The sequence below is a fragment of the Melanerpes formicivorus genome, unplaced genomic scaffold (genome assembly GCF_026170545.1).
Source record: "Melanerpes formicivorus ecotype bairdi unplaced genomic scaffold, bMelFor1.0.p_v2 SCAF_32, whole genome shotgun sequence".
NCBI lineage: Eukaryota > Metazoa > Chordata > Aves > Piciformes > Picidae > Melanerpes > Melanerpes formicivorus.
In genome coordinates, this window is record NW_027142384.1 from 9,451,928 (window position 1) to 9,479,900 (window position 27,973).

Below are 27,973 nucleotides of genomic sequence, written 5' to 3' on the forward strand. Positions count from 1 at the left end.
TTTACTTAGTACATGGAGGAGTATGGATTGAAATGAAATTCAGCAATACTGTGCAGCTGTACAAATCTCCAAGCAAACATCCTTTTCCATTCTATATTCATAGCTTGCATTTCTTGTCAGTGAGATTTTTCTAGGCAAGTTTTGCTGTTTTTATGCACATGTTGCACTTTTTAAGAGCTTCTTTCTCCCTCCCTCCCTTCCTTCCTTCCTTCCTTCCTTCCTTCCTTCCTTCCTTCCTTCCTTCCTTCCTTCCTTCCTTCCTTCCTTCCTTCCTTCCTTCCTTCCTTCCTTCCTTCCTTCCTTCCTTCCTTCCTTCCTTCCTTCCTTCCTTCCTTCCTTCCTTCCTTCCTTCCTTCCTTCCTTCCTTCCTTCCTTCCTTCCTTCCTTCCTTCCTTCTTCCCTCCCTTCTTTCCTTCCTCCCTTCCTTCCTTCCTCCCTCCCTTCTTTCCTTCCTTCCTTCCTTCCTTCCTTCCTTCCTTCCTTCCTTCCTTCCTTCCTTCCTTCCTTCCTTCCAAATTCCTTCCGAGTTCCTTCCAAATTCTGAATTCATTCCAAATTCCTTCTTTACAAATCCCTTATGAATTCTTTCCTTTTCCTAGTCTCCAGGAGTGAATTCTTTTGAAACCAGTTAGCCATAGAAGAGCCTTCTGAGTCTGAGGAAATTAACTGCAGAGCCTAACGAAAGCTTTTTCTCCGGCTAAGACAACGTAATTTAGCGTCGTCAGCTTCCCGTCCTGGAATACAATGTTGCTTTTCCTGCAGCTGATAAACGAAGGTTTCTTTTAGATAATGTACATCCCAAGATGATTTCAATACACTTTCACTTAGAAAAGCTAGCTGCTATTACACATGAATTTTCAAAGCTTGCCAAGGCTTTGGAAGGAGCGATGGAAATTACTATTGCACGACCTTCAGGTTTCCTTTGTTTCATAAAAGGCTAAGATAGCATTTTTGTCATTTTTCTTTCAGCTCAGGTCTTTCATCATAAATATCAAAGCACGCAATTATGCCTGCTCATATCCTACCATACTCTGCCTGTTTTCTACCCACAGTGCTGGTGTTCCCTTTTAGGATACCTTTTTCCCTTTGTTTTGCACGACTCTGAAAGAAGTGTGTGTCGCCTCCCCCCCGCCCTGTTTTTTTGTTGAGTGCCATAAATTGTTCATGAAATGTAGACTGTGCTGATTAAAGAAGGAGAGTTGATTAAAATGGGTTTTATTCTTTTGTTCTAAGGAAAATCCTCAAGTTCTATTCCAGTGTCAAGCCTTAGCAGGATCACAGGAGACTGATTTGGCCTACAGGTGGAATTTTTAAATACTGCTTGTTGTTAAAAAGAACAAGGGGGCAAAAAAGAGAGAGAGAGATGATCCTCTATTAAAATCTCAAGTTTCATGCTGAATTATTCCTTTTAGTTCCTTTGTGGTTGTTTTTTTTTTCATGTACAGTTTGTTGTTCTGTCTTGTTTTCTGCTTTCTTGTCACTTGATCATCAAGGACAAAGTATGCCCATAGTGGCTGTTGTCTATGTTAAGACATATTGGCATAACATATTTCAAAATTAGATTTATCTGCATCCCTACCTGCATGGCCAGTAAGTTAGGGAAGAGAATTCTCTCCCTCTGCTCTGATGAGAGGATACTTGAAGTCCTGTGTCCAGCAGCTCTGGACGCAGACAAAGAAGGGAATGAAACTGTTAGAGCAGGTCCAGAGGTGGCCACGAAGATGATCTGGGGGCCAGAGAAACTTTTCCATGAAAACAGACTGAGTGACTTGGGGCTGCTCAGACTGGAGAAGGGAAAGCTCCAGGAAGACCTTCTAGCAGTCTTCCAGTATTTGAAAAGGACTACAGGAGAGCCTTTTTATAAAGGCATGGAGTGGCAGGATCAGTGGTAAAGGCTTCACACTGGAAGAAGCTGCGTTTAGGTGAGACATTAGGCAGACATTCTTCCCCATGAGGGTAGTGAGGCACTGGGGCAGGTTGCTCAGAGATGCTCTATGATTCTAGGCAGAATCTCTTTCCTGTTTCTGATTTCTGCAGCTACACAGCATGATTTGATCTTTTGCTGCCATGGCCTTCTTAGACATGTTATCCTCCATTGCTTGGTTTTGTTTCTCACTATACCAGATCACAGCTCACCCTTTTATTTTATTACTGATTTATTGCCTATACTGAAAGCAAGAAGCAAAGCCTCCATCCTCTCTCTTTGAAGTATTCTGTGTGGTTCTAGGTTGGAAACCACTCTTCATGCTGAAGCAGTGGGGAATACCTCCTTAATTTCATTAACAATTTCTGGCCTCTTCAGCCGGATCAGAAATCCTGCACCTGCATCAGTTTCTAGTAGTGGTAGAAGGGAATCCTATAGAATTACTTTGCACACTTCTAAATACATTTTTATGGTTTTCTTAACAAAGGCAAAGGAAACTTTTCTGAGTTGAAGCTATTATTTCAGCAAGACTGATAATGTGCTTATAGAGAGACAGATTTGCAGCATGCAAAAAAATCCCAGTGTCATTGCTGTCCCAGACGAAGCATAAGGAATGCTGAAAAAGATTAAGAGTTTTCCTCCAATCAAAAAGAAATTCAGCATCAATTGCTTTATAGCTGGGTTTTAAAGTGTTATGGGATCCAAGTAATATGGAAGGAGAGTTGGCAGGGAGACCGTTAATGAAATACAACAAGCATAGGCTCTTGCACCTGGGAAAGAACAACCCTGTGGAACAGTATATGTTGGGAACTGATCTGTTGGAGAGCAGTGCAGAGGAGAGGGATCCAGGGGTCCTGGTGGGTAGAAGGATGCCCATGAGCTAGCAATGTGCTCTGGTAACAAGAAGGCCAAGGGCATCCTGGGGTGGATTAGAAGGGCTGTGGTGAGTAGGTTAAGAAGTGTTGTCCTTTCCCTCTACTCTGTCCTGATTGAGGCCACATATGAAGTGTTGTGAGCAGTTCAAGAAGGACCTCAGGGAACTGCTTGAAAGAGTCCAGCACATTGCCACAAATCTTCTGCAGGCAGTGGAACATCTCCCTATGAGGACAGGCTGAGGGAGCTGGGGTTTGGAGCTTGGAGAAGAGGAGCCTGAGGGCTGCCCTCATTCCTGGTGATAAAGATGTGCAGGGTGGTGTGAGGAGGACGGAGTCAGGCTCTGCTCAGGGATGTCCAAGGACAAGACAAGGGACAGTGGGGGCAAGCTGGAGCAGAGGAAGTGCTACAGGAACAGAAGGGGAAACTTTGTCACTGTGAGGGTGCTGGAGGCCTGGAGCAGGCTGCCCAGAGAGGTTGTGGAGTCTCCCTTCTCTGGAGACTTTCCAAACCTCCTGGATGTGTTCCTGTGTGACCTGCCCTGAGTCATCCTGCTCTGGCACTGGGGTTGGACTGGATGATTTTTCGAGATCCCTTCCAACCCTTAACATGTTATGATAGTAAACTGCACTTCAAAGTGCTCTTCAATATAATATCCTTCATTGTTGTTGTTGTTGTTATTAAGGTTTGACATTTCAAGTGCAGGGAAGGTCAGGTTGGAGATTAGGAAAATTTTCTTTGGTGCAAGAGAGGTCAGGGACTGAAATAGGCTGCCCAGGGAGGTGGTGGAGTCCCCTTCCCTGGAGGTGTTCAAGAAAAGTGTGGCCATGGCACTTGGGGACATAGTTTAATGTCCATGGTGGTGTTGGGTTGAAGGTTTGACTGGATGATCTTGGAGGGCTTTTCCAAACAAAACACTTCTATGGTTCTATGATTAATATTTCCAAAGCTGAAGGATGAATGCTTTCTCTTATGATGAGCATCATCTTCCTTTCTTTTGCAGTCTTGTTCCACGTAGCCGCTACACTGAGAAGATTGCTGAGAGCACTTCCATGTTGAGGAAGGGACTTTTCAAAGCCTATGTGGAAAAAATATCAGAAAGCATTAAAAAAAATTAAATGGCTTTATTAAATATTCTTTTGAGTAAAACAATTAATTAAATATTCTTTTAAATAGTGAGGCCCCACCTGGAATACTGCACCTAGTTCTGGGCTTCCCAGTTCAAGAGGGACAGGGATCTGATGGAGAGAGCACAAAAGAGAGATATAAGATGATGAAGGGGCTGCAGCACTGCCTGATGAGGAGAGGCTGAGAGCCCTGGGGCTGATTAGTCTGGAGGGGAGAAGACTGAGACAGGACCTGATTAGTGTTTATAAATATGTAAGGGCTGGGGGTCAGGAAGGAAGGGACAGGGACAGCCTCTGCTCACTTGTGCCCTGGGATAGGACAAGAGGCAATGGATGGAAACTACAGCACAGGAGGTTGCACCTCAACATGAGGAAGAACTTCTTGACTGTAAGGGTCCCAGAGCCCTGGAGCAGGCTGCCCAGAGAGGTTGTGGAGTCTCTTTCTCTGGAGACTTTCCATCCCTGTCTGGATGTGTTCTTGTGCAACTTCACTGGATTCTATGGTCCTGATCTGTCAGGGAGTTTGGACTCAAAGATCTCTCAAGGTCCTTTCCAACCTGTAGCATCCTGTGAACTAAATATTCTTTTGACTAAATTGATTAATTAAATATTCTTTGAATCAATTGATTATACTTTTTGTTGTTGTTGTTAAACCATGCCATTCCTTTTCTCCCAATCTCACATTAAAGCTCTTATTAAAATATTGATAATTCAGCTTATTGCTGTCAGGAATATTTGCTGTGTTAGGCACTGTGAGTAACTGTTATTATTTGGGCAGATCCTTTTTATTAACACAACCTGAGACGATTCTACTGGCTGTAAAAGCACAGTGGAGTTTTTTTTATTATTATTACTTTTTTTTTTTTTTTTCTCCATCACTGTTAAAAGAAACTTGCAATTGATTTTATTCTATGTGGAAAATTTATATCTCTTGACATTTAACTTAAGACATAACCAGGAAGTTCACATTCATGTGACAGCACAGTTCCAATTGAGGAAAACAATGTATTCCTTGTGTCACTGTAAATTCAACAAAAATCTGAGCATAATAAACAAAAACTGGGGAGGTGAGCTCCTGCAAACACCAACAATTGAGTCCATCATCAGTACATTTGCAGACGACACCAAGCTAGGGGCAGGAGCTGATCATCTAGAGGGTAGGAGAGCTCTGCAGAGGAATCTTGACAGGCTGGACAGATCGGCTCCAGTCTGAATCTCCCCACCTCCAGCTTCATTCCATTCCCCCTAGTCCTATCACTACCTGACATCAAAGATCTTATCATAGAAATATAGAATGGCTTGGGCTGGGTGAGACCTTAGAGATCATCCAATCCAACCTCCCTGCCATGGACACCTCTCAACTAGCCCAGGTTACTCAAGACCTCATCCAACCTGGCCTTGAACATCTCTGGGGAGGAGGAGACATCCACAGCCTCTCTTGATAATCCATTCCAGAGTCTTGCCACCCTCAGAGTGAACAATTTCTTCCTAAGATCCAATCTAAACCTATTCTCCTTCAATTTCAATCCATTTTCTCTTGTTCTATCAGTGGACACTGTTGTAAAAAGTCCCTCTGCAGCCTTCGTGTAGGATCCCTTCAGCTATTGGAAGGCAGCTCTAAAGTACCCCTGGAGTCTTCTCTTTCCAGGCTTAACACCCCCAGCTTCCTCAGCCTGTCCTCATAGCAGAGGTGCTCCAGCCTTTGGATCATCTTTGTGGCCTCCTCTGGACTCACTCCAGCAACTCTGTGTCCTTCTTCTGCCAGGGACAGCAGAACTGGAGACAAGATTGGAGGTGAAACTTGTTCCTCACATCCAATCTAAATCTGCTCTTCTCTAGTTTGAAGCCATTGCCCCTTGTCCTATCACTACAGGCCTTTGAAAACAATCCTTGACACCACTTCTTTCTAGCATTATGCATTCTACAAACACAGAGGAGGAAATCCAAAGTGATAACACACAGGGATTTTTCAGTGTTTGAAAACTTTAGAGACGGTTTCCAATGGCCTGTAGAGAAAGGACAAGGGACAATGGTTTCAAACTGGAGAAGAGTAGGTTTAGATTGGATGTTAGGAACAAATTCTTTTCTGGGTTGCCCAGGGAAGTGATTGAGGCCCCATTCCCAGAGATATTAAAGGTGAGGCTCAGCAGGGTCTGGGCAGCCTGATCTAGTTGAGGATATCCCTGCTTACTACAGAGTGTGTTGGACTAGATGACTTTTAGAAGTGCCTTCCAACCCAAACCATTATATAATTCTATGATTGAGGCCATGAGAGAAAGGTGACCACACTATAAGTAACTGCAAAGTTGTAGGAGCAAGACTCAAACAAACCCAAAGCAGAACAAAGGTACTACAACATCAGATTGCAGCAAGTATTTTTCACTGGGTATTTTTGTTTGTTTGTGCCTTTTAATAGCATAACTACTCCAAATGATCCCATTATCAAACATGGGGAAAATTAAATTTTGAGCCAGGACAGACATATGTTGACTGTGTTATAACAGAATTATGGAGACCATAACTTACTTCAGCAGAAAACCAAAGATATAAAAGTCAGTATTTTTTAAAAGGCAAAAATCTGCAAGATTACTTGAGCCCAGCTGGAAATCCTGTCTTTGTGTATCCAGAATCATAAATTATGTCAGGAAAATGTTTAAAATAGAATGAGAGAGCAAAGAACACAAAAAAAAACCAAAACCCAAAACAAAACAAAGAACCCTAAAAATGATATATCGAGAGACTAAACAACAGTGAGGAAATGTGTGAGGATTTGTGGGGGTTTGGTGGAGATGAGGAAAAATTTCTTTGCTGCAAGAGTGGTCAGGCATTGGAACAGGCTGCCCAAGGAAGTGGTGGAGTCACCATCTCTGGAGGTGTTCAAGAAATGTGTGGACATGGCACCTGGGGACAATGCTGAGTGGCCATGCTGGTGTTAGGTGGGTGGTTGGACACGATGGTCTTAGGGGTATTTTCCAAACAAACCAAATCTATGATTGTTTAAGAAGATTGTTTAAGCTATCCAACAGAAGATTAATCAGGAGACCTTAAAAACAAGTGAGCAAAAAGGATTAAATGTTATCTAACATAAGGTTATGTGATCACCTGGGATATTTACCAGTAATTACATAATCAGAATGATTTTCAGAGCAGGGTGTGTGGAGAACCTTAGATCTCTGCCTAGACCATTCTTGCTATGCATGTAGGACACTCAAAAGTTATCATAGAATCATGGAATCGTTGGGACAGTGCTAATGAGCTGCCCAGCCTGAGATGGCAGCTTACTCTTCAGGCTCTCTCCGAAAAAAAAAACCTCTTTCATTGTGTTTATACATGTATGTTTGCATGTATGGATATATAGACAGCTCCTGGTAGCAGGAAGCAAAGACAAATTATCTTAATCTTCACAGTAGTATCACAGTATCACAGTATAACTAAGGTTGGAAGAGACCTCAAGGATCATCGTGTCCAACCTATCAACACAGACCCCATGACTAGACCATGGCACCAAGTGCCATGCCCAATCTCCTCTTGAACACCTCTAGGGACGGTGACTCCACCACCTCCCTGGGCAGCACATTCCAATGACGAACAACTTGCTCGGTGAAGAACTTTCTCCTCACCTCAAGTCTAAACCTCCTCTGGTGCATCTTGAGACTGTGTCCCCTTGTTCTGGTGCTGGTTGCCTGGGAGAAGAGACCAACCTCTTCCTGGCTACAGCCACCTTTCAGGTAGTTGTAGAGGGCAATGAGGTCACCCCTGAGCCTCCTCTTCTCCAGGCTAAACAATCCCAGCTCCCTCAGCCTCTTCTCATAGGGCTTGTGCTCAAGGCCTCTCACCAGCCTTGTTGCCCTTGGAGCAGGCTGGCTGGTTAGAAGAAACAGGCTCAGTGTGCCTGGGAAGGGAAGGCTCCAAGGAGAACTTGTAGCTGCCGCACAGTACTTCAAGTGGGCTACAAGAAGGATGGAGAGAGTCTGTTTGCAAGGGCCTGGAGTGTCAGAAGGAGGGGAAATGGCTTCAATCTAGAGAAGAGCAGATTTAGATTGGATGTGAGGAACAAGTTCTGCACCATGAGGTTGGTGGAACACTGGAACAGGTTGCCCAGGGTGGTGGTTGAAGGCCCATCCCTGCGGATATTCAAGGTGAGGCTCAACAGGGTTCATGGCAACCTAATCTAGTTGAGGATGTCCCTGCTGACTGCAGAGGGGTTGGACTAGAACTTCAGAGGTCCCTTCCAACCTAGACCATTCTGTAATTCTATGATTCTATGAAATCTGTAGAAGTCCATCAGAAACCTGTAGCAGTTCTCTTTCAACAGAGGAAATATGTGCTCCCTCATATCTGACTTTAGCCTTAGCCAGAGTAAATCAGGCAAAAAGATTCACTAAACGTCACAGAAGTTAAAGCTGATGTTTGTAAATCTAGTTAATTATAGCACATATGTTTGTTTGTCTAACAAAGTCAGTGAGAGGGAGAGCTGAAGACAGAGTTAGTGAGAGTAAAGGAGTTGACTTATGCTTGATTTTGCAGGTTCTATCCAGTTAAGATTCTTTGGTTCTTTCTGTAAAGAAAACTACCTTAAAATCTTCCTAAATGTATTTAGCTTTTCTTAGGCTAATCCCTTAGCAACTCATTTGTAACTATCCATTCAATTAGCGCAGCACCTATTACCCTTGAAATTCTAGGGCTTACTACTGAAGCTTTAGGAAGTGTTAATTAGGAGTTACGGGACTTAATTAAGAAGGAGGAGGGGAAAAAAGTTCCCAATATCATGTTGCACTGCAGCATGTATTTCTATTAAGAACAACAATTAATTCTATTAGGAATAACATGATAGAAGAAAGAAGGGGGGGGGGGGGGGGGGGGGAGGGGGAGGAAATAAAGTTGACTTGCATAGGTGTCCTGCTGCTATCAGTGAGAATGTGACAGGGACAGCTCCTGCCAAGGGCTGGGCTGCAGACCAAGGGCACTGCCACAGCTTGTGTGCCACCTTGGGCCGCAGAGAAAAAGGCTATGTTGGTGTGATCAAGTAGTTTTTAATATGATCAAGACTATGGAAAAGAAGTGTCTTATTCTCTCTTTATTGCAGCTTCAGGGTGGCAGTTCATGCATGGGGAGTACACTGGAGGGATGTGCAAACATTCTTTGTGGTGAAGCATTTGAGATCCAGTTTGTAGACACAGCCAACAGATGCTGAGATGAAGATTTCCTGTAGAGTAATCTTAAAGAAGAACTGGTGCCCCTTCACTCTGTCTTTGTAACTGTAAGAGACAGGTTTAGTATAGAGTTAAGTTTAGGATGAGATCAAATGGCCTCAAGTTGTACCAGGGGAGATTAAGGTTGGAGATTAGGAAAAACCTCTTTGCTGCAAGAGTGGTCAAGGATTGGAACAGGCTGCCCAGGGAGGTGGTGGAATCCCCATCCCCAGAGGCATTTCAGAGAGGTGTGGCCATGACACTTGGGGCCATGGTTTGGTTCTGGAAATATGTGTAGTGATCATAGAATCATAGAATTTTCAAGGTTGGAAGTGACCTCAAGGATCATCCAGTTCCAGCCTCCCTGAAATGGGCAGGAACACCTCACACTACAGCAGCTTGCTCAGAGCCACACCCAGCCTGGTTTTAAAAACCTCCAGGCATGAGGCTTTCACCACCTCCCTGGGCAACCTGTGCCAGTCTCTCACCCCCCTCATGGGGAGCAACTTCTTCCTAACATTCAATCTGAATCTACCCATTTCCAGTTTTGCTCCATTCCCCTCAGTCCTATCACTCCCTGACACCCTCAAAAGTCCCTCCCCAGCTTTCTTGTAGCCCCTTCAGATACTGGAAGGCCACAAGAAGGTCTCCTGGGAGCCTTCTCTTCTCCAGACTTCTAATGACAAAGAGATGGCAGAAACAGTCTGATCTTTTGATTTATTTTTTGTTTAAATATATTTATGACCTGTATTTCTTTGGATTTCAAAGAGATTCAAAGTGTAAACATTGTGCTAATTATATCCCCTCCAAAAAACGGCAATAATCCTCCCCCACACCCCCCAAAAAAAATGTCAATGAGATACTTGTATTAAACAGAGGTTGTCTAAACTGTGGGCTTTATTTCACCATTTTTTCTGCAGCAACCTAAGTTACAAAAGATGCAGAAGCCATCTCATATCTTAGCCTTGAAGGTGATGCAGTGTATTGATTTGACACATCTTGAGACCTAATAATCAAGTACATGTTTTTATGATTGGCTGATGTTGCCTTGTCTCTGGCTGCCTCAAGAATGTGAAGTTGACTGAGGTCATCTATAGCCTATAGATAATCTACACAACTAATAAAAATGCTAAGCAGACTGTCAATCTGGTTCCCAATCATATCAAACCTCCTAATCCAATTTGCAATTTCCAAGATGAAACTAATGTTAAAAAATAAAATAAAATAAATAAATAAGTGAAATGAAATAAAATAGATGTGTTTACCAGGAGAGAGTGATCTATTGCTGGAGCACATCTTCGCTGCATTTTAACATTTGAGGGGTGGTCTTAAAGGGCTGTGGTCACGAATCTCACAAGCTGCTAAATTTTTAACAGGTCTTTATGGGCAGGAGATTGTACTGGTGATTATTATCCAAACTGAAGGAAAACAAAACAAAACAAAACAAAACAAACAAACAAACAAACCACAAACCCACAGCCTCAGATATGTGGAATGCATTACTCTATAACCTTAGCAATCCAGTTTGTGCTTTCTCATAAGGTGCTTTCAGCTGCAGATTCACATCTGAGGATAGTACCTGCTTGAAAGTGTGCATCATAAAAATAATAGCAATATTTGGTGCTGCACACAGTCAGCTCTAAATATTTTCTTTTGCTGATGTGGTAAAATGCTGCATATTTCAGCTGAGTGGACTGTGAAAGATAAAAGATGGGAAGTGTGAGTGTGGAACTCTCTGCTTCAGTGCCACGGTGCTGTGGCATGAGCGTACCCAGCTGACAAGAGAGCACGACACAGCTGCTCACTGACTCCTGCCCTGTTCCAGTGGGATGGGGAGGAGAAAGTGCAACGAAGAATCAAGACAAAGGACAAGGAGAGTTCCTTCACCAGTTACAGTTGTGGGCAAAACAGATTTGACTTGGGTAAAAAGAGTCAGTTTGATTTAAACAACAAAAGCACCACTGACTTGCCAGTTGAACCCAAGCAGGACAGTGAGAAATGCATTCAATGACTTCAATAAATGCCTCTTCCTCCACTCCTCCCTTCTTCTCAGGCCCAGCTCTGCCATCAGGGGAGCAGAGAATGCGGATTGGGGTCAGTCCCAATCTGTCCCATGTTGTTTCTGCTACTGGATGAGGCACTTAGAGCCCTAGTCTAGTTGATTAGTTAGGGCTGGTGATCTGTTGGACTTGATGATCTTTGAGGTCTCTTTCAGTCTGGTTGATTCTGTGATTCCTCCCTCCCTCCTCCTAGTTCTTCCCTGCTGGAACATGATCTCCCTCCCACAGTAGACAATCCTCCATGAAGATCTCCCTTCCACAGGCTGTAGTTCTCCTGGCAATGAACTGCTCCAGTGTGGGCTTCCCTCAGAGTCACAGCCTTCATCAGGAGCAGTTCCCTGCTCCACCATGGGGTCTTCCACAGGCCACAGATGGAAGTCTGTCCCACCACTGCAAGGGCTCAGTCTTCCATCTCACCATGGGCTGATCCAGTGTGCCTCCTGTTCTCCTTTCTCACTGAGCTCAGTATTGGTATGGTTGTTTGTCCCAGGTCCCACTCCTCTCCAAACACAAAAGAGCTCCCAAACCCAAGTAACTTGCTCAACAGATTTTCCCCTTTTAAATATGTTGAGGGCCACCAAGATGATCAGAGCACCTCCCCTACATAGACAGGCTAGGAGAGCTGGTGGGGGGCAGCCTGGAGAAGAGAAGGTTCTGGGGAGGCTTCTACCACACTTTAAGTAATTGAAGGAAACCTACAGAAGAGGTGTATAAGGACTGTTTAGAAGGGCATGCTGAAATAGGGCAAGGTGGAGAGAGGAGATTCTGCCCCTCTGCTCTGGGGAGACCTCACCTGCAGAGCTGTGTCCAGCTCTGGTGCCCCCATCACAAGAGAGACACAGACCTGATGGAGTGGGTCCAGGGGAGGCCACAGAGGTGACCTGAGGGCTGGAGAACCTTCCCTATGGGGACAGACTGAGGGAGTTGGGGCTGTTCAGCCTGGAGAAGAGAAGGCTTTGGAGTAACCTTAGAGCTGCATTTCAATATCTGAAGAGGACCTACAGGAAGGCTGGGGAGGGACTGTTCAGAAGGGCCTAGGGGGATAGGACGAGGGGCAATGGTTTGGAGCTGGAGCAGGGCAGAATTAGGTTGGACATCAGGAGGAAGTTCTTGCACAGTGGGGGTGGTGAGACACTGGAACAGGCTGCCCAGGGATGTGGTGGAGGCCCCTCACTGAAGACATTCAGGATTAGACTTGATGTGGTCCTGGGCAGCCTGATGTAATTGGAGGTGCCCTGGCTGTTGCATAGTATGCCCTCTGAGGGTCCCTTCCAACCTGATGCTGTCTGTGACTCCACGATACATCAAGGTACCTTGCCCAGCTTCTACCCTCCCTTGTAATGGAATAGATCTGCACAGTAGTACTATACATTCCAATCTCAGTTGTGGGTCACAGCTTGTTTTCTAAGCTTGTTTTCTTAGTTATTCTTTTGTGGATCCTTTAGAAGTAGTGTCTCTATGTTCAGGCCCTTTCAGACAGCTGATGGGGAACATTCTGCTTTCAGGTAGACTCTGACAACGTTTTCAGACATTTTGTCACAGCCACTATTGCAAAACTGTTTAGTCCTGTTTTGTTCTGTTTTGGTTTTATAATAATAATAAGGAACTTCATTAAGGTTTTGATTGCTTTCAGGGCAGGAGATTTTAAAATGAAACCCCTCCCCAGATATAAAACAAAATCGATTTTCAAAGTGTGCTACTGAAATACTGCAAGGGGGCAAAACTAACCTCCGTTCCCAGTGTCAGGGACTTCACTGCAGCTAGATTCTCTATTATGCTTCTTTACAAAACAAAATTACTGAAATCTGCTTCTGCAACCCATAAATGTGAATTTTATTCACCTCTTCTGGATGCTGTCGAATCCACAGGGGTTCTGTCGGGCCTTACAACTTTAGGAATTCTTGGTGCTCTGACCACTTTAGGTGTAGCTGAACTATGGCAGCCCTAACTGCCTGAAGTATAGATTATTTTCAAGTGATTGTTTTCTACTTGAGATAGTTTAATGTGCAATAAAGAATCCGTACTGCAACTCAGAGAAGAATGAAAAATGCTATGAAAAGTCACTTGGAAATCACTTGGTTATAGTTAAAAGTCTGCTTACTCCCTACAGTGTGGAATGAAAAAGTCAACCTTCCTTTCTTTCCAGTTTGGCCAAGTAGAAACTTATCTGATTGTGATTTCAGCCAAAGGGAAAGATAAAGGCACTGCCTTCTTCCTTTCTGCAGTAAAGTCATGACAAAAAAACCTGGTAGCTGTTAGGAGAATTTATGTTCTTTCTCCTTCAGTCAGGAATGTTGAAACACTCTCTGAAAGAGAAAGAGTGAACTCCTTTTTAGCTATGCCAAGTAAGGGTTGAGGTGAAGAATCTCGCCGTGTTCTGGGTGATGCCTGATGCTGCACTCAGCTCCCAGGAGGTCACCTCTGAGCTGATGTTCAGTAATTGACGTTAATTTTAGTTAGTCATCTTCAGGGAAGGGAATAAAAATACCTTGCCTTTTGCTCTTCCTATGCCTCTAATTGGCAGAATTTCAACCCAAGTCTTTAGATCCGTGAGTTTCATTTCTTCCTACCAGTGCCAAGAATATCTTTGTGGCATCTGGCATTTTAACAGCAATATTGCCAGGGCCCAGGCATTGGATAGAATCAAAGTCCTGGCACTGTATTTTGTAATTTTCACAGAAGCATTTGATTTGATTGACTCTAGAATGCTGATTAGAGGAGATAAGACTATGATGCTCTTGAGGATAAGTCACTTAACTCAGATTCATGACTGTTTAACAAGAAGAGCACAGAGATTTGTTGTGCAGGGCAAGGAATCTGGCTTGGCTGAAATGGACTGTGATGTCCGCCAAGACTCAGTCTTCAGACCATGTTTATTGAATTTATTTGTCAATGATTTATTCCTGATTGTATTAAATCTATTTTACAACTATATAGATGATGCAATGTTGCAACATGGTTCTAATTCATTGGCCTTGCTAAGGCAGGACTCAGATAATTTATGGGGAGAATCCTGAAAAAGAAAGCTTTTTCTAATGAACAAGAAAAGCGCTAGCTATTAATTTCCAAACAAGCCCAGGACACTTCTGCAGTCCTCACTCAGGCAAATAAATAAATAAAGACTGAAATACATGCTTAAGTCATGACTTAAGGGCTGGAGCGACACGGTCCAGCTCCTCTGAGAAACTGAGTGTTGAAATGCTGTTAATTAGAAGCAGGTATCCTTTTAAAAGGTAAGAACTCTGCTTGAATGTGTTGCACTTAAGTAACAGATGAGCAAGAAGCAAACACACACAAAAAAAAAAGGTCTGCAGTGTGCTGTCAGATGAAAGGCTGTTTAAATTTAGAGGTAAGAGAAGCAGGCTGTAATATCAATAAAAAGCTCTGTAGATTTGTTTTATAGCAGTGCTATGGATAGATAAAATCCAATTTGCCTTTAGGCAAATTTTCAGATTTGTAGCTTGACAGAATATAAGAACACATCACTGCTGCTTTTATGTGAATAAGTCAACTTACTTCCTCCTCAGTGAGTCTGGAGCTATGCAAATATATTTTCTGTTTGAAGGGGCCCCTGGTTATATGAAAACAATGTTGTTGTTTCTCTCAGATTTTAATTTAATATTCTGAGCCTTGGAGGGAGAAATCATCATAAACTCATTTACCCTACAGTCAGTGTGGCAATCTGGGAGGGTACCCTTAATGCCTTAGCAGTAAGCATCTTGAACAGGCATCCAAAGGTGATAAGAACTGAAATAATCGTTGGCAAAATTTAAATGCAGCTTTAATTGAATATTTAAAACCATTCTCCAGATAGAACTGAGAATAAATTATGTAATGATCCGGTAGGAACGATTTGATTTTATAGTTCCTCCTGCTTAGAAGTGCCACAGATGCTTGGGCAGGGGCAGGGCAAGTTTCTTGCTGTGAAAATCATTGGAGATGCAATGCAAGGCAATGTACATTAATGAGATTTTATTGTCTTCTGTTCTGAATGGAAATACACAGGTGGTGATTCAGACCTGCATTTCATATTGGCATCTCCTCTCCTATTTGCAATTTTTAATCCTTTACATTTCAATACAGACTGTCTAGAAATCACCAAGTGTGCAGAGACAGTGAACAGATCACAGCTGAGGGGATGTGATACAAAACATTCCTTCTTCAAGGCAGGAATATTTAAATGACTCCACTGTCTCTTTTTTTTCAGGTTTCAGGGTTTGGTTTCGGAGATCTGTATATTTCTTGACCTGTAGAGAGATCCCAGGGGATAAATGTCTGTGCCATGGAAACCTGGTTATGCTTGGCTTAATATTTCTAAAAGTCAGCAGAAGAGCCTAAGTCTGATATGTGTGCAGTGCTGACATCTAAGCCCTGTGTAAGTACTCTAAATGTTAGAATATGCTAATGCTACAAAAGAAGCAATATAGGTTTGTTTTGGAAAATACTGAAGCCCTGAGCGCTTATCCCATTTCTCAGTAAGTACACACAGCCACCTCATCAAGCTGCACCTTCAGGGAGAGCAAACAAAAGAGTTTTAGCTCCCAAGTTTGGTATGACTTTGATATGTCATCGAGTAAAGCAATGATAACTGTGGAAAATATGTTTTCAAGTACACAAAAAACTATGAAAAACATATTTTGTTGGAAACACCAAGTCTGTTGCAGTCAAGGCTTAGCTCAGAGTCTCTCCTGGATGTTTAGCAGGGTTACAACAGGTTCACAGATTGCATCAGGTCAGAAGGGACCTTCCAAGGTCATCTTGTCCAACCCTCTGCAGTCAACCTCCCACTTAAATCTGACTCTTGAATGTTTCCAGGGACAGGGCTTCCACCATATCCCTGGGCAGCCTGTTCCAGTATTTCACCACCCTCATTTTGCAGAACCTCCTGCTGATGTCCAACCTAAATCTGCCCTGCCCCAGTTTCACATCATTGCCTCGTCTTATTACCACAGGCTCTTCTGAACAGTCTCTCCCTAGCCTTCCTGTAGGTCCCCTTTAGATATCGAAATGCAGCTCTAAAGTCTCCCTGGAGCCTTCTCTTCTCCAGGCTGAACAGCCCCAACTCTCTCAGCCTGTCCCCACAGGGAAGGTTCTCCAGCCCTCAGATCATCTTAGAGGCTTCCTCTAGACCCTCTCTGTCAGGTCCATGTTTCTCTTGTGTTTGGGGCCCCAGTGCTGGACACAGCACTGCAGGTGGGGTTTCCCCGGAGCGGAGCAGATCAGAGGGGCAGGATCCCTTCTCTCTATCTCTGGCTGCACTGCTTTGGATGCAGCCCAGGCTGCCATTGGCCTTCTGGGCTGCTGGTGCCCATTACTAGCTCCTGTCCAGCTTCTCACCCACCAGCACCCCTAGGTCCTTTTCTGCAGAGCTGCTCTCAATCTCATTATTCCCCAGTCTGTATTGATATCAAGGGTTGCCCTGGACTGCATGCAGGACCTTGCACTTTGCCTTATTGAACCTCATGAGGTTCTTCTTAGCCACCTCTCCCACCTGTCCTGGTCCCTCTGGATGTCACCTATCCCTTAATCCTACCGGCTGCATCACTCACTCTGCTCACCCAACTGCTAAGAGTGCCTCAGTCTCACTGTCTGTAACATTGATGGAGATACAGAATGGCACTAGTCCCATTACAGACCCTTGAGTGACACCACACGTCACCCCTCTCCATGTGGACATCCAGCCATTGACTACTATCCTTTGTATGCAATCATCCAAACAATTCCTTGTTCACTGTACAGTCCACCAATCAAACCCATATCTCTCCAGCTTAGAGAGAAGGATGGTGTGTTGTTTCTTCTGCTTTCTGTCACGTGTCTTCCCTTTTCCTATGCTCCTTCACCTGCCATATCTATGCTGCAAAATGCAGAAATTATAGGTTCCTCTCTCTGGAACAGCTTCTCCAAGTCAAGGGGCTGCTATAATAGAAGAACTCTTCTGCCACTCCACCTCAAAATAGCTGAATTGCAGCTAGGGAGACCCTTGCCGTTGCTCTTTGAAATGCTCTTTTACCTTCTCTTCCAGGGGAGGGTTAGGTTGGATAGCAGGAAAAATTTCTTTGCTGCAAGAGTGGTCAGGCATTGGAACAGGCTGCCCAGGGAGGTGGTGAAATCACCACCCCTGGAGGTGTTCAAAAATGGGATATGGTTTAGATTCTAGGGTGGTGTTGGGTTGGTGGTTGGACCTGCTGTTGGTAAGAGTCTTTTCCAACCTTAGTGATTCTAGGAGTCTAAGATTCTGTGTATCTAGCCTTTACTCACACATGTGTAGCATGGCCTCTGTGCTGAAAGTGTATCAAAACAGTGATTCTAGGCTGATCTCAAAGTCAGGAGTCCTTCTCAGGAGAAGACTAAGTTCTTGAAGTATTGTTACTGACTAGTGAAGAAGAAAAGTCTTGGCAGTGAGCAGGATTCCTGTGTTTAATTGCTTTAAAATTGAACAGGGAGAAATGGAAGACTTACTTCAATGGATCTGACTACACATTATAGCCTCAGGGGCAGAGGTGGCCTTCCTCGCCTTGTGCCTGACAGTTGAGCTGCCTTGGTCAAGCTCCAGATACACAGACTGAACGTGACAAGGGTCACTTTGAATGGAGTATTCCTTTTTAATTGCCAACTGTATTGACAGTTCCTTTGGAAGCTCAGGATAACAGATCCTTAGAAATAATGGCTGGCAAAACTCTGCTCTTAAACAATTATGTTTTCTGATTTGCACATCTGATCAAAGCCTTCAGGACATTATGAAGTTTCTAGTTTCTAGCTCAGCATCAAATACAGGTGTGCACATTTGTTCTGAAAACATTGCCTGCTGTGATATCCTTCTGCAGCATGGTGAATCGGGAGGAATCAGCCAGATGAATGCTGCTTTATAAAGCTTTATTTTTAACTGAAGATTCATAGATTCACAGAATGGTTTAGGTTGGAAGGGACCTTGAAGATCACTCAGTACCAACCCCCCCCTGCCATGGGCAGGGATGCCTCCCACCAGCCCAGGTTGCTCAAGGTCTCATCCTACCTGGCCTTGAACACCTCCAGAGAGGAGGCATCCACAGCTTCTCTGGGCAACTTGTTCCACTGTCTCACCACCCTCACTAGAAAGAAGGAGAATGTCTTCCTAATCTTCAGTCTAAACCTGACCTCCTCAAGATTCAATCCACTCCCTCTTGTCCTGTCACTACAAGCCCTTGTTGAAAGTCCCTTCCTGGTGTTCTTGTAATCCTCTTTCATAGAATCATAGAATCAATAAGGTTGAAAAAGACCTCAAAGATCATCAAATCCAACCTGTCACCACAGACCTCATGACTGCTAAATCAAGTGCCACGTCCAATCCCCTCTTGAGCACCTCCAGAGATGGTGACTCCACCACCTCTCTGGGAGCCCATTCCAACAGCTAACAACTCTATCTGTGAAGTACTTTCTCCTCACCTCCAGCCTAAACTTCCCCTGGCACAGCTTGAGACTGTGTCCCCTTGTTCTAGTGCTGATTGCCTGGGAGAAGAGACCAACCCCCTCCTGGCTACAGCCACCCTTCAGGTAGTTGTAGAGAGCAAGAAGGTCTCCCCTGAGCCTCCTCTTCTCCAGGCTAAGCAACCCCAGCTCCCTGAGCCTCTCCTCATAGGTACTGGAGATCACATGGTTCCCTCTAATTTCTTTAAATACCTGTTGACAGTGTTGTTATCTTGGCCAGTTACATTGAAGATCTTCTGAAAGGATCAGTCTTTGAGTAATAATCACCAATAATCACCAATTGCTTAACTAGTCCATGATTTATAAGTTATTGCTAGTTAAGGAACAGAGCACAGAGACCTTGGAGCAAGTCTAGGAGAGGGCCAGAAGGTCTGGCGCGCCTCTGCTATTAGGACAGGCTTAGGGAGCTGGGAGTGTTCAGCCTGGAGAAGAGAAGACTCTGTGGGATCTTAGAGCTGCCTTCCAGTACCTGAAGGGATCCTTCAGGAAGGCTTCAGAGGGATTTTTCATGAAGGTGTCTAGAGACAGGACAAGGGGGAATGGTTTGAAGGTGAGGGAGAGCAGGGTTAGACTACATCTTAAGAAGAAGTTCTTCAGTATGAGAGTGGTGAGACTCTGGAACAGGATGCCCAGGGGAGGCTGTGGATGCCTCCTTCCTGGGGACATTTAAGGCCAGGTTGGATGAGGCTTTGGGCAACTAATTCTAGTCAAAAAGAGTCCCTGCCCATGATGGAGAGATTGGAGTAGATGATTGCTGAGGTCTTGTCCAAACTAAGCTGTTCTATGATCTCAAAGTGGCACATGCTGCAGTTTTGTTTCCTGTCATGGACAGGTGATCAGGATATTGGAGCTGTGGGGTTTGGAACGGATCTCAAAACCTCTGCTTGGGTTTTAAGATGCTTTTAAGATAAAAAACAACCTCTGTTTGTTTTTTAAGAAGCCCTCTTTTGGGGAAGCCCCAAAACCAGGCAGAGAGTGAAGTGCTACGAGCAGGTCAGTTACAGATCTGTTTCAACACCCCTAAAGCAAACAAATTTTTCTCTTCAGTTCACGCCTCAGTTTATGTTTTGTGCAATGAATCACTGGGATAACCCTAACATTTGTGTTACACCGCTTTTGAATGTTTAAACCAGAAACCTTCACGTTGGAGTGACAAATGCTTTGTATTAATATAAAATTAGGTTTAGGGAAATCATTTAATCTGTAAGTGACATCTGGTATTTGCAGCTTTAGGGTCTGATGAAGACAGATGCACTACCTTACATGTTTGGAACAGTTTGCAAATTTGCAAATGCGTATTTAAATTGATTGCATCCCTCTCCCATCTTTCAAACCTCACTAGTCCTCTGAGGACCTTGTCCAAAGCTCACTTTCATTAGCTGAAAGATTCCAGGCTCAATGTACAACCCAAAATTAAACAGAGACTGGGAGCATTCCTGAGCTCTGGAATACCACCCTTTCAACTGTTGAAGTGTTAGCATGTTCTTCAGTTTGGTGTTGACCTGTGCTAACTAGCCTTCAACTGACTGAAGGTACCAGCACAAGGAGGACATGGAACTGTTAGAGTGGATCCAGAAGAGGCCACAAAGATGATCCAAGGGCTGGAGCACCTCTGCTATTAAGACAGGCTGAGCGAGCTGGGGGTGTTCAGCCTGGAGAAAAGGCAGCCACAAGGAAATTTAGAGATTTCCAGTACTTGAAGGGGCATAGATTTAGGGGTAAGGGTTTCAAACTGTGAGAAAATGGATTTAGATGAGACATTAGACATAAATTCTTCCCCAGAAGGCTGGTGAGACGCTGGAACAGATTTTTTGGAGAAGGTCTGGAGGCTCCAAGCCTGGAAGTGTGCCAATCCAGGTTGGATGAGGCCTTGAGCAACCTGGATAGTCTTGGCCTCTGGAATCATGATATCTCCATGTGCTGCTGTTTGTCAGCTCCTTTGTCAAGTCAAGAACACTAATGTTTAAGACATGGAATATTCAGGGAACTTTGTTAAAGTTGGGCTTTTTTTTTATTCCCAGTAGTTTAAACTCTGGTTTTTTTTTTTTTAATCCCTGTTGAGGATACCTAGAGAAAACAGGCTTGCTAACTTGAGAAAAACCTATGTTTTATCAGCCCTGGAGAAAGAAGAGCAAGCTTGGCCTGTGAAAGTGAATAATCTCTGTCAGGCGTGCAAGAAATGCTGCAAACGTTAGCTTTTTCCTTCCCTTCGTTTGAGTTCTACTATGTGTGTCTCTGTTCAAGGGTGCTATGTAACTTCTGGCACCAGGGGAAATTTAGGCTGGAGGTGAGCAGAAAGTTCTTCACTGAGAGAGTTGTTAGCCATTGGAATGTGCTGCCCAGGGAGGTGGTGGAGTCACCATCCCTGGAGGTGTTCAAGAGGGGCTTGGACGTGACACTTGGTGCCACAGTTTCGTCATGAGGTCTGTGGTGACAGGTTGGACTTGATGATCTTTGCGGTCTCTTCCAACCTTGGTGATTCTGCAGTTCTGTGTGATTCTGCTTTCACTTCTCATCTCACTATCCTCCATATTGTATTAAAAAATATATATATTTTTTTTCTCTTTTTCTTATCTCATCTTGTCCTGTTGGGGCTCTGCATCCAGTCCTGGCTGTGTCAAATCTTCACTCAGACAACTTTGAAACTGGTTGAAAATGGTCTAAAAAAAGATAAAATCATCTGTTGCTGGTTTCAGGTGTGACTGTTAATGTCTTTGGGTGTTTTTTACAGACGTGTTTATAGCTGGACATTGAGTGCCATGATCTTTTGGCTTCACTCTCATGCTACCTCTGGCCCCCACCTGTATAAAACTTGCATCACAACATCACCTGATGTGAACAGGAGTGAGGTTCCATGGGTGGCAGGATACCAGTTTCAGGCAGCAGAGATGAGAGTGTGGTTGTCTCGTTTAAATAATACCTCATAACAAGAGGCTCTCTGAGGAAGCAATGGGAAATGTTCAAGAAATGTGTGGGCATGGTTTAATGACCATGGTGGTGTGATTCTATGAAAATAAAGCAGTGTCTGTAAGTGATTAGGCAGAGACCATTTTGTGTACTCCATACAGAAACCCTGAGGAAATGCAACATACCTGGGGTACTTCTGCCATGGTTAATGGATTTTCAGTTCTCTGTACAATTGTGAAAAAGTACCTGTGGCAGCCCAGAGACGAAAAAATGTTTCCATACCACTGCTGATAAAAGGAATCTGGAAAAGGAAATGCAAACTCTCGTCGAAGATCCATAAAGACACCTGGAACCATCACTGCAGGTATCGCTGACAATCAATTAATGGTAGCTGAAATAAAGGCACATAAAGGGAAGCAACACAGAAATGAAATGAAATGAATGAAATGAAATGAAATGAAATCCAGCCAAGGCACCCCAAACTGTAAAATTGTTTTAAGAAGTGCCTTTCTCATTACAGCTGAATGTGATTTTCCAGATAGAGGCATTGTAATCTGACCCTATGTGCTGTTCTGTGTGTACAATAAAGCAAGCAAAATTAATCCCTTCCCCTGATGACCCCTAGAAATGAAAACCCATTATAGTAATAATATTTGTACTTAGGCCTTGATGTTTCTGTGCTGAATGTGAATGCTATGAAATGATTGTATACAGTGGCTGATGAGGACACATGTACAGATAAATACGTAAACAATCCTCTCTATGTAGGTGCAAGGTGACTTTTTAGATCTGGTATGGGAACTAGTTAAGCTTAATAAAACTGATAATCATTTTCTTCACTGCTAAGGTCTGAATCTTGTTATGTTGAAAGGTCTGTTTAGGAATGTTCCCCTTTTTAGCATAGGATGTGCATAACTGGATCTTGTGCACCAATGTTCCTGTTTTTAAAGCTTGAATCATGCATCCAAATTTCTGCCTAAGTTACCACTTTCAGTGTTGGCCAATATCTACGGTATCAGACACCACAATATGTCTCTGTTACCAGTTTGCAGCTCAGTTAGCAAACCCCACTTAAAGGGTAAAAGATCTACAACATTATTTAGCTTGGAAGGGGAATCAATACTCCATATGATATGGTAATGAAACGCAGGCTTTGCAGCATATTGATGGACAGAGAGAAAGTGTGTGTGGGGAGAGGAGTGGCTGAATCGGTGTGGTTGCTGGAGGGACCACAACAGCATTAACAGCCTGCAGAGGAGCTTTCTGGCTTTTGTGAACACATGAGTAGGACATGGAGCACAGCAGGAGCTGCAGCTCAGAAACAATTCTACGTGCATCACTTGGAAACGCCAATAAATACACGTGGGCTGTCTGCCCTCAGTGCTTGGAGTTCTGCAGGATGCAGCCACAGAGCATTAGCTTTGTGGAACAGGAAGGCTGGAAAGGCAGCCACATCTTAGTTTACTGCTTTGCTTGATTTTTACTGGTTATTTTTACTGTTAATATCAACACCAGTGTTTATTTTAAGTATTTAATACAAGCTTTACTTGTACTATTCCTGTCTCTTCCTGATGCAGGCCGTATTGGGCTCCCCAGTTCAAGAGAGACAGGGACCTGCTTGAGAGAATCCAACAGAGAGACACAAGGATGATTAGGGGACTTGAGCATATCCCCTATCAAGAGAGACTGAGAATCCTGGGGCTGTTTATTCTTGAGAAGGCTGAGAGGGATCTGATCAATGTCTATCAATATCTGAGGAGTGGGTGTCAAGTGGAGGTGTCAAGCTCTTTTGGGTGGTGTGCAATAATAAGACAAGGAACAACAGGTACAAGCTTGAACATAGAAAATTTCACCTCTACATGAGGAGAAAATTCTTTATAGTGAGGGTTCTGCAGGTCTGGAGCAAGCTGCCCAGAGAGGTTGTGGAGTATCCTTTGGACACATTCAAAACCCACTTAGATGCATTCCTGTGTGGAACATCCTGGGTGATCCTGCTTTGGCAGGGGGGTTGGACTGGATGATCTCTGGAGGTCCCTTCCAACCTCTAATGTTCTGTGATAGTGTGATACATCCAAGCCATTCCAGCTTTGCACAAATACTGTGGCTTTCTATTTGTCTAAGTGGTAATAAATTCCCATTGATCAGGGCTTAGTGGAAATTAGAACACCCTCCATGTGCCTTGGCCAGGGAGGCTGCTCCCAGTAGACTCTGACTTGAGCAAAAAGCCCTCTGGAATGTTTCAGAAGGGTTGTTATTGCTGCATATCACTTTGCAGTGTCAGTACCAGAAGAATCACCTCCTTTAAATAAAAATTTAAGAATTGAAATAGTTAACATTAAAAAATAGTTTCAAAAGGCCACCTGCTGTAAAAATAGCACTATCCCAGCTCTCTTTCTTTCGCTGGCCATCAGCTTGGGAAAGCCTTGTGTTCTTGCACGTTGTAATCATATTTTAAAGTCCTATTCTCCAGGCTTCATTTCCTGTAGAGGCTTCTCTTAGTGACCTTCTGCTGAAGAATGCATCCTGACTTTGTGAATTACATTTAATTTTCAATTAAGGGGATCGCTTTAAGCAGTGTCTATGGGTGTTTTGAAGAGGGTGACCTGAGAATGATCCAGATGCATGCAAGACACGGTAGGCTTTCAGACTTCCCATTCTCAGTGCTGGTCGAACAGCAGTGGCAGAAAGGGTGTGGAGAGATCTCTTTCTATTGGTGATTTCCCTATGAGCATTAGCAGGCTACTAAAAATTGAGAGAGATGAGCTGTGGCAGCCAAAATGGCATATGTGAGCTGTGAGGCCACACAGGCTGTGCACATACCTGTACACTTGAAATATTTGTAATTAGTAAGAGCTTAAATCAAGAAGTCAAAAGACTCATCTGCCCTGAAACAAAGACTGGCAATGAAGACCTAATTGTGGCCTTCCAGTATCTGAAGGGGGCCTACAGGAAGGCTGGGGAGGGACTGCTCAGGATCTCAGGTAGTGATAGGACTAGGGGGAATGGAATGAAGCTGCAGGTGGGGAGATTCAGGCTAGATGTGAGGAGGAGGTTCTTCACCATGAGAGTGGTGAAGCCCTGGAATGGGTTGTCCAGGGAGGTGGTCGAGGCCCCATCCCTGGAGGTGTTTAAGACCAGGCTGGACAAGGCTGTGGCCAGGCTGATCTAGTGTGGGGTGTCCCTGCCCATGGCAGGGGGGTTGGAACTAGATGATCCTTGTGGTCCCTTCCAACCCTGACTGATACTATGATACTATGATACTATACTATGAGTTATAGACAGTGGGAAGGTCTCCCTTGAACCTTTTTTTCCTCCAGACTAAATAATCCCAGTTCCTTAAGCTGTTCCTCACCACATTTATTCTCCAGACCCTTCAACCAGCCTTGTTGCCTTTCTCTAGACCCTCTCCAGCACCTCCGTGTCCTTCTTGTTGTGAGGGCCCCAAAACTGAACCCATTACTCAAGCCTGTTGAAGTGATGCAGCTTCTTCTCTCTGCAACTACCTGAAGGGAGGTTGTAGACAGGTGGGGGCTGGTCTCTTCTCCCAGGCAACCAGCACCAGAACAAGAGGACACAGTCTCAAGCTGTGCCAAGGGAGGTTTAGACTGGATATTAGGAAGAAATTCTTCATAGAGAGAGTGATTGGCCATTGGAATGTGCTGCCCAGGGAGGTGGTGGATTTGCCATCACTGGAGGTGTTTAGGAACAGCCTGGATGGGGCGCTTGGTGCCATGGTTTAGTTGATTAGACGGTGTTGGGTGATAGGTTGGACTTGATGATCTTGAAGGTTTCTTCCAACCTGGTCTATTCTTTCTATTCTATTCTATTCTATTCTATTCTATTCTATTCTATTCTATTCTTGGATGGGCTGACTTCTTCTTGGGCATTCTTTTTTGGAGTTCTTCTGGAATTCTACCAACCTGAGAATCCCTTTTGAAATTCTAGGGCTGTTCCTCTTTCTTGTTTTTCTTTTTTTTTTAAGAAAACTCCACTACCTTTCCTTTCTAGCTTCAAATGTGTTGTGTTTGTGGTTTTTTCCAAGAAGAACATCACTCATGCACAGCCTCTTAAATGAACACTTGTATTCAAATAACCTCCTGATTATGCAAAACATCTCTGCCTGTTACAGTACACATTCAGTGCAGAAAATTGCTCTGCTGGTTGGACTGCTTTTCCCGTCACAATGAAACATACATCTGCTTACAGCTAAAAGTCCAAGGGTCTGATTTACTAAAAATTAGTGATCCATCAGATTGATGGGCAATCTGCACTCTCACTGCCTTCAAATTTCTTGCATCAGTCACCAGATCATGATTTACTAATAGGGTTTCAGGGCTTGCAAAATAGCACAACTCTAACCACATATTAATATTTAATCTGGCATTTTAAGTGCACCTAACAAAAGACCCCAGAGCTGCTGACAGGACCCTAAATTGTGAATTTCTTTAAGAGGAATTGAGTATTTGCATAGTGGTTTCATGTGGAAATCTGAAATGGAAAGAAATGCACGAGCTAAGCCTTGCTCAAGAACTTACCAAGATTCTGACTGTATTTTCTTGATAAACTGCTCATAGTTTGGGGTGGGTTTTTTTCAGTCTAACTTCATTACCATGTGGCAAAGCTCCCTTTGGCAGTTTTCACTGTCCATAGCTCACGATGGCAGAGAAATTTGGGACCTCATTTCTGCATTGTGTGCAATTAAACAGCCCCTTCTTTAAATACTTAATCCACTTGGCAACTCTTGAAAGGTGCTAAATGAGGGTAAAAAACAATGTATAAATCACAAAGACCTCTTTATTGCCATGAAATTTAGCCATTGAAGCTGCACGGGCTCAGTAAATTGGGCCCTCTGTGTTTTGCACAGCATTGTTAAGTCACCAAGGTAGTCCAGAAACTGAATTCTGTGTTGATGGGGTTTCTGCTGCTTCATGGCTTAAACTGAGCAGTGGAATGAGTTAATAAGCAACTTCTCCCTGCTGCTGTCAGATGAATATTCTAATTTCACAAAAACGTATCTGGTACAGCTCTAGGAAAGGGTTTATTTGTTTCTTCCACATTATATACGCCCTAATTTATGAAGGATGTTCCCAACACCACCTGTAATAACAGAATGTTTATTAGTGTGCAAATGAGGGTTATAAATGATGTTGCTTATCTCTGGAATGGAACACAAAAGACAACTTATTAGCCAAAGACAAATTGCTCAGCAAGTTTCAGCGAGCTGCTATGTTTGTCACACACACACACACACACAACCCCCCCCCCCCCAGACCAACACCCTTCTATTTGCATAGATCAATGCTTTCATAATCCATTTAAAATAATATACTTGCCACTAGGTGGCTATTTCTGATCAGATCATTTTACCATTTTAATTAAATTTTTAATATCCTGGCCGCATAAACAAAGATAAATTATAAGCCTCGCACGGTCTGGCTGCTTGCTCAGGCACAATCTGTAATAATATCAGCTTTTGTTTTTGCCTCCTCTAATTAGATTCTGAAATCTAGGCTTTATCAATCAATAGTTTTAATTTCAGAATTGCCTTTTGATCTGGCGTTTGGCGTTTGTTTGCAGAAAATGATCAGTAAGACAAAGCTGATAATTTAGGCAGGAGCAATCTCTCAGCAGAGCTACCAGCGCATTCCTAGCCATCAACACAACCCGGCAGACTAAGCTTGACACAGGTCTAATTAGCATGCAGATACGTTGTCGCCTCATTGGCAATTCAAATTGCTTTTTTTATAATGTACCTCAAATTGTGCTACTCAAACATTGTATTTGATTTCCCAAGCCCCCTGGGCATCCCATAATGTCTCCCTTCATCCCGGGTATGAAGCATTTATTGAACAATCTGCTCCCACTCTGGCTATCTTTTTGAAAGCATCCAAACATCCCAACCCTGGGACCAGTTTTCCCTCCTCGCCAGGCAGCAAGTGGTCCTGGGGCAGGTGCCACATCTGTGGGTGGAGGCGATGATGCTGCGTTACCTTTGCAAGCTCCTGCTCCCACGGTGCCTGCTCTGTAGAGGGCTTCGTTCCTGTGCCACTCATTTAGAAAGGGGGAGGATGTCTACAGAGCACGCATTAATATGCGGCACATAACCATGTCTCTGAATGCCAGCCTTCCATTCTTCATTAAACAAAATGGCTGGGTGGAAAGGATCGCTTCCCCCTCCGCCTGCCCGCCCGCGCGCCCGCCCGCGCCCCGCCACACACGGCCACGCAGGCAGCCACCTACCCACACACCCCCCACCACGCACTCATCTGGGCTTCTTGTCTGCCTCCCGCACACCCAGGACTTTGCCCATGCACACACAGACACACAGACACGCAGACAAACCCACGCCTCACTCCCACCCCCACGCACTCACGCAACGGCCAGCGCCAGGGTGGTGAGCGAGGTGCGAAAAGTCACCCGCGCCAC

At 44.0% G+C, this 27,973-nt stretch overlaps 1 long non-coding RNA gene across 1 annotated transcript; it reads right to left on the bottom strand.

The window, feature by feature from the left end:
- Positions 1 to 478: 478 nt before the first annotated feature.
- LOC137449700 (uncharacterized) lies at positions 479 to 27,684 on the bottom strand. Its single transcript, XR_010989461.1, has 4 exons — positions 27,538 to 27,684; positions 21,733 to 21,848; positions 3,985 to 4,035; positions 479 to 3,875 (listed from the first exon to the last, which is right to left on the bottom strand). It is a non-coding gene; the product is annotated as an uncharacterized lncRNA (long non-coding RNA).
- Between the last annotated feature and the right edge of the window lie 289 nt (positions 27,685 to 27,973).